Genomic DNA, 7,500 nt, shown 5'->3' with positions numbered 1-7,500 from the left:
GAAATGATCAGTGCAACATGGTCAATATCAATGTTACTCGATTCCCTTTTATTTTCTTCAGTCTTTTTACTAGTAGCCACATGTTCTCTTAATGGACCAGTCAAAGCACGCTCTATCTCATTAAGTGTCCGTCATGTTTTTTTGGCGGGAATGTGGAGTCCATATACAGGCATAAGTAGCAGTGGTGGTAGTTGCGGTAGTAGTAGCGTTGTATGAAAGGTAGTAGGGTTACACAAAAGCGGAAATGGGGATCTTTTGAGTGGCAAAAAATAAGACAAAAAACAACAAATGGAACTAGGTACGAGAAAAAGTAGAGTTCCATAGTGTTCGCATGAGGACCATTCCGTAACATCCCTACTCCGTCTTTTGTTGCCCCGCGCATGCACCCACGCAACTTTTTAAACCCCTGAGAGTTGAAGGTCGTACCTGCAAAGAACTGTGATGCAGGACAATTACCAATCCCGTTTTTCGCGTTCGTATTGAGCTGCGGTTCGGGCCAGATCCAAGTCCAGGCATGGTTGAACCACGACCTCCTGTAGAATATTCCGGATCCTCTGTTCACATTCCCAAGACTCCCGGTACAGGACACGGTCCACTTTCAAACGAGCCTGGGACTGAGGTCGATTCGCCTGTGCACACGGAAACACTGTCTGCGCCACATCAACGGTGGGTTCTTCCTCCTCCTTGGCGGTGGATGAGACATGCCAACTGTCGTAGGGATTCGGGGGGTGGTGAGTTGAAATCGTCTAAACAGGCAGCCGCTTGTGATAGATAAGGTTACGTTTATACAAAGCTTGTGATAGATCCGAGGACAAAGATGGGGACGATGGCTTGGTCACTACGTTGGAGGCGGCCGGGGATGCACAACGTAATAGATTGTCTGCTGCTTTTGATAGATCTGAGGATCAACACGCTTGTGTCCCTCTGCCAGATACAGTACCGCTCGAAACTATAAGTGCATTTGCACGCGGTGATACTTCGTCTGTGCTGACAGTCTTTACTGGGAAATCACCTATTGTAGGTTGGACGAAAACCGCAGCCGCGGCAAAGATGGAAGCAGCCGAATGCCGTGGCCGATTTAATTGCGGTAATGTGCCGCAAAAAAACAATGATACTTTGCAAAACATTGTTTAATGCACCGACGCAATACAACATGCTGTCATGAAAGCCGGTATTGTTTGTCTCATTTCGCCGTGACAGCTGAGAACAGAGAATGTTGATAACCATCGCGCCTAATTCTTACATCTTTATATTTAATAATTTGTAAGTTTTTTGCTATCATGATGAACAGTTCTCCCAAAGGTGTAAAAAGGACTTTTCTTTAAGAAAACTGTGTGGATTATGCGTAACGTAAGTCAGCGCCAGTGCACTCCGACAGGAGATGTATATATTTATATATATATATTTAGAATCAAACGCGCTTCAAATTTTGCGTCCTGTTGAAAAGCTCCAACTTTGAACTAAACCTTATCAGGGAAGAACCGTATATGTATTCCCGAAGTTTGTTAAGCAACTCCTTGTCAGGCGTTAATTACGATCATTTCTGATTCAAAATATTAAGTAGCAGGTCATTCAGCAGTTGAGTTTGAAATTCAGAAATATTCATTCCTCTGAACTAGAAAGATTAGCTTAAATTAATGCTTCAACGACCACACTATAGACCAGTTCAAGCCTCTGCCAATTTGGCGAGTTAAAACGTAAATAAACTAAGCTGCATGTTTCCGTCACGCAAGCGAGAGCGATAGCTCATGAAATACGTTGTTCGATGCGAACTGCTTAACAAGTTTGTAACAAATGGAGAGCCACGTAGCCCGAACAGCTGACAATCACTTGTAAAGTTAATCGTTTTCTTCCATCTTTCGGTCCATGAGATCGAAATGCCTTTCGTGCATCTTTCAAGGCCGCCCACTCAACGAGCTACGTCACAGACTAGATTTCCCAAATACAGGAACACAACCGTTGTTTGGCCACGGTCAAAAGGTCGTGGTGCTTAGAGGCAACAGAAAGCGAGACTGAAGCCCAGAGGGTACCCTTTTCTGGCATGGATTTGGTTCCTGTGTGCCCCATGGTACCATCGGGACCGCTCTCTGTCTTCCTCTCTTCGATTATATCGATAGGCACGCTGTTTTCCTTGCTGTTCTTTCCGTGAGCATCACGGTACTGTTGGGCTTGCTCCATGTGCGTCTGGTAATGACTTCTGTCTCGCTGCCGAATTCGCTCATGGTTTGCCTCCCGATACTTTGTATCGCTCACAAGTTTCTTGTCCAAACGAGTCGCTCGCCGTTGTTGTTGTTGACATTGTTGTTCTCTTCGTGGAAGAACCTCACAGTGTTGTTCTTGCTACCAACAACAGTGCTTACGTTCTGTTCCAGGATTCGGTTTTCCATTCCTTGTCAGGTTTGGCCCGTTTCCAAGCACAGACTTTGTCTTGACATGCTTGATGGTGGGTTTCCCTTACTTTTTACGACTGGCACGTAGTTGTTTGCTGTAAGTCGCATGGTACAACCTCTGTCTTCGCACTTTTGTTGTTTGTGGGTCGGGTGCTAACGTACCTTGGCAAGAGCAGCATTGGTTTGACTATGCGTCGTTGGTCCTCGGGCAGCAGACATGTTGGAAAAGAAAATGAGGCACTCAAAAGAAATATCTTGGAGGAAAAATTACAAGTGTGTTTTACAAAGCATCAAAATGATTCAAATGAAACTAACCAAACCATACAAAACAGGAACTTGGGGTGATCTCTAAAGTGAAGCTACCTTCCCAACAATTTTGTCCATGATTGTCTGAAAACAACTGTAAACAGTTTTTGGTGTATAAAACGAAATGCACGGAAGATATGCAGTTGTTATTTACCATAATTACGGTTCGGCGAATTATCTTTATTGTCGTTGTTTTTGGGCACCATTCTCAGAATATGGAATATGCTACATCCACATAGGTGCTTTTCCGAGGAAGGGTTTTCCGTGACACAATATTGTGTTACTCCAGTATCTTCAGCACCGGTGCAACAATGGGCATTGAAAGTCCTTTCTCGGTAAAATTCCCATTCTGTTTCATGAAGTTCACCAATTAAAGGTATTAGAGCGTACATTTGGTATTTAGAGGTACTGTACAATTCCTGCATAATATACAAAATATTTAGAAGACGATTTCCCTGTTGATCATTGACGTATTGTTCTTTGCGTTACTCTCACAATGGTAGTATAGTAAAGGTTTTTTTTTTCTTAATTCAAACTTCACCAAGACATGTAAACATTTCCTTACAGTTTGACATCACAAGAAGCAAAGTATAAAATGTTACTAATCAAAACGTAAAAGAAATGTTGCATGTGCATGTGCATATGCAGCATAGGAAATTACGTCTTATTAATTCATCTTGTTATGTAAATAAATGAATACAAAACGGTGTTCCACACAGTACTCCACAAGTATATGAGCATTTTCTTGGCCAGTGCGGTACGTTTCAATTCAACTTGAATGGTTATGGATAGAATTAAATAATGCGAAGTAACCGGCTATGAATTTGTCCCTTGGAATAGAAAAATTCCTTCATTTTGAACAGTACTTCATTTTTTGCGGGAACTTAAAGATTAATTGAGTAATTAAGTTCTTATTTATGAGGCCGTGCCAGGGGGATGTCCCGTGTCTCTTGCTTGAATTTTAAAAGGTCTCGTGTCGGTGCTTTGACAATGTTTCACGTTGCTGTGACCGTTGCTGTCGGAAATTTAAAGAAAGGATGTCGTTTGTCACGATTTCACTTTAAGTGCTGTCGCTACTTTTTAGGGGATTGGCTATTCATCGAGTTACGAGTTGAGTTGAGTTTGAGTTGAGTTTGAGTTAAGTTTGAGTTAAGATTGAGTTACAGTTTTTGGCGTTCTTCGGAATTAAAAGTAATAAATATTCATTACAAGTCACCTCGAAAACTGTTTTCTCCGCGTTGAAGGATATATTTGCATAATAAAGTAAAAGTAAAAAGTAAAGTGGTGCATTTGCATAGCGCCCTTATCACAAGGTCTCAAAGGCGCTTTACAATGATCACATTACCCCCAGCGGACTGGAAGCATATACAGGCGCAAATTGCAGCCGCTTCTAAGCAGTCCATGCATGCTGGTACTCATTTTACCGACCTCGGAAGGATGGAAAGCTGAGTGGACTTTAGCAGGAAAGAAGGTCTCCAAATATTCCAGTCTGGGCAGAACCAGGAATGGAACCCGGGACCTTAGGGTTGGAAGGCAGAGATCTGACCACTGCGCCAACCCCTCCGCTATAAATTAAATTAAATTAAATTAAATTCCAAACTATAGACCAATAAGACTTGAGATCTTTGCGCACTCCGGGTTCTGGTTCTCACGCAATGGAATGTTGAGTCGTCGGCAAGCGTTCGAAGTGGTGATCTTTAATTGTTAATTAAAAATTGTCTTTCTGGATCTCTATTCAACCGGTTAAAAAAGGTCTACAGACAAGTTTTGAAATCAGAGTATTGAAATTGAAAGTATGTCTATGATCTGACCAAATCACGATAGACATTTCTTTCTGTCTATACTTTTACCATCTTAAAACTTGCACCGCTTTAAATCATTTTGCATAAAGCAGTTTACAGTTATTTCTCATTATTTATTTCCTTGTTAATTAATTTTGGTTTTTCTTGCACGGTTTCTTTTGTTTTTGCAAGTACATAAACGAGAACTGACAAAGGTACTTCTGTTCAAAGGCTAGGATCAGTAAGGGAAAAAAAACGCGTTCCAGGTTCCGGATTCGATATTTTACATAAACACTCCTGCAGCTCACTAGTTCGATAACGTTTTGTGTGGTAGCCGATCATGAAAACCACGCTGCTGGACGACAAACGGTACGTTTCATCGTTTAGGCGCCAGGGCTATAAGCTGGCTTAACAGTAAATCCCATCCTTAGCCTTACAAGAAGACATCTTTTCTGCGTCGAATAGACTTGATCGCTAAAAGGAACAACTGCGCGCCGGTGGATCAGTTTGTTATGCAGGAGATCGTGAGTTCGCCTCCGGCCGGACCCGCAACACTCAGGGTCTTAAAATAATTGAGGAGAAAGTGCTGCCTTTGTAATAACATCCGCAAATGGTTAGACTTTCAAGTCTTCGCGAATAAGGACTATAAATCGCAGGTCCCGTCTCACAACCTTCAACGTTTATAAACTATGGGACATTAAAGATCGCACACACTAGTCGAAAAGAGTACGGTGTTGTGGTCTGGTCTTTTCATCAGCCATGTGGTCGGCTTGGAATAATCTTCTGAAGGGACTACTGATCGATGAGACCACATAACAGCAAAACAGGCAGTAGTCAAATCGAAGGAGTCCAAGTGCTGAAACTGGTAAAGTGTTAAACAAGAATACTGCCGTGCATGAAATTTCAAGATTGTTTTGATCAGTTAGTACGTTTAAAACCATTTCACAAATATACACCTGTGCACTTCACGAAAACGGTGTTTCATGGTCTTCTCAGTGACTTCTACTTAATATTTATTAGCTTTAAGTGCCAAAAATGCCAAAAACCGTAACTCAATATTAACTCAATCTTAACTCAAACTCAACTCAAACTCAAAAAGTAACTCGATCAATAGTCTATCTCACTTTTTAGGGCATGTCGTTTGTCGGAATTTACCCTGTCAGAGCCTCATTTATATTCGCTCGATAGAGTACTGTGGTAAATAATGTTTAAAACCAAACTTTACAGTGGTTATTACTAAGCGTTTTGTTGAACACTAAGACACAAAATAGCCACATTTTTCTCGGAATATATGGAGAACTGTGCCATTAACTATGACTGTAACCTGCTCCTTCTACACAGGGCTCAATATGAAAGGCAAATTACGACCTATCCTAGCAAAATCTATCACGTATGTATGGCTAATATTGCATATCTAACAACAGCAAATGGATATATGTTACGGCTCACCAGGAACTATTCTTATTCATTTCGTAAACATCCCACGTTATCATTTGCGAGATAACCAAAAAGAAAATCGAAAGACCTTATTTGAGCCTGATTTCAGCAATAACTTGAACAAAACATATCGAAATCCAAATATGTTGCCACTTCCTCGAGTTTCTGTTAAAGGAATGAAAACACGTGTAAAAAAATCGCATTTATTGCTCTTTGACCTTTTTGAGACAGCCGTGTTCAAACGTTGTTGGGAAGGTTGCACGCATCAGTTCACTTTAAACGTAATTCTATTATTGTAACCATTTGGGACGTACCATGCTCTTGTGCCCCCACCCCCCCCCCCCCCCCCTCCTCCCCCATATTCAATGTTGGAGTTCTTCCTGCAAGAAAGGTCACTTTTTTCCCCAGAAAATCTCAACATTCCCAACAATTTTGTCCATGATTGTAATAGTGTAACGTTAGTTCTGCCACTACAACTCTAAAAGCACTCATTGTCTGTAGATGAACATTTTCCGGGGTATTGTCCAACTAATGTGCACCTAAATTTTCAAGGTTCTAGGGCCACGTTGTGAGAGAAAGAGAATATTTACAGAAACACCCCAATCGCGTTCACTGCCGTTATTCTTGCTGATTTGAAGTGCGGGTTTCTTATTTTGTTCTTAATTGAAAACAGAAAGATGTTTGGAATCTTTCTTTTTACCAGCTAAATGCTCATGGAATTTACTTTCCATTTCTGTTTTCAGATTATTACAGTTATCTTGTAATCTTAAAATCAAGGGCTTCATTTAGCATTGCATATGAACACCAATGTCGTGCGCAAGGCCAGATACCATACCATGATTGTAGTAAAAGAATGTAATTGAATAAAAGAAATCCACACAAAGTTGTCAAGAAATAGAGAATGAATATTTGTATGCGAAATAAAGAGACCACACTGCGAATAAATTTAATGAGAGAAAAAAGTCCTATTGACAAATGGGAACGTGAGAGGTGGCCTGGTGCCAACGGTCACGTCCGTTGGGGATGGAATCAGAACCGTCTTGGGGATGTGTCTGGATCCATGGACAGGAGCCGTAAACCGGAGGGTTTCACAGCTTCTAGGAACCATGCTGCTTCTAGGCAGTTCTGGTTGACTTAGCTGGTGTCTCTAGCTCAAACAGACATGGTGTGTGGCAAGGATTGAACACGGTGTGCAAACATGCATGCGACAATGAACGACCTCGTTACAAAGCTGATTCCTATACGGATTCTGGTGCCAAAGGCGATGCCGGTCCCAAAGCATGCCATGGTCACGGTATAAAAACCCTCGAACCACCACCACGATGACCTGTGGTGCATTCGACGTGCCTCCGTAAAAGAGCATCGGAGGGCTGTGAGACATCATTGTGATAAAGTTCTGGCAAGGATCATCGGTACGTCAAGAATGGACAATGGATGGTGTGACACGTGGACATATGGACCTAGTATGTGGTGTGGCATGCAGGACCAAATCCTTCGACGTCGTGAACACGAGCAATGTGACAGGGACAGGTTCAAACTGTCGTGCAACTGTTGGAAAGGTTACGACATAGTACAATAAGCAGCGA

The sequence above is a fragment of the Montipora capricornis genome, chromosome 10 (genome assembly GCF_036669925.1).
Source record: "Montipora capricornis isolate CH-2021 chromosome 10, ASM3666992v2, whole genome shotgun sequence".
Lineage (NCBI taxonomy): Eukaryota > Metazoa > Cnidaria > Anthozoa > Scleractinia > Acroporidae > Montipora > Montipora capricornis.
This window is presented reverse-complemented; position numbering follows the sequence as displayed.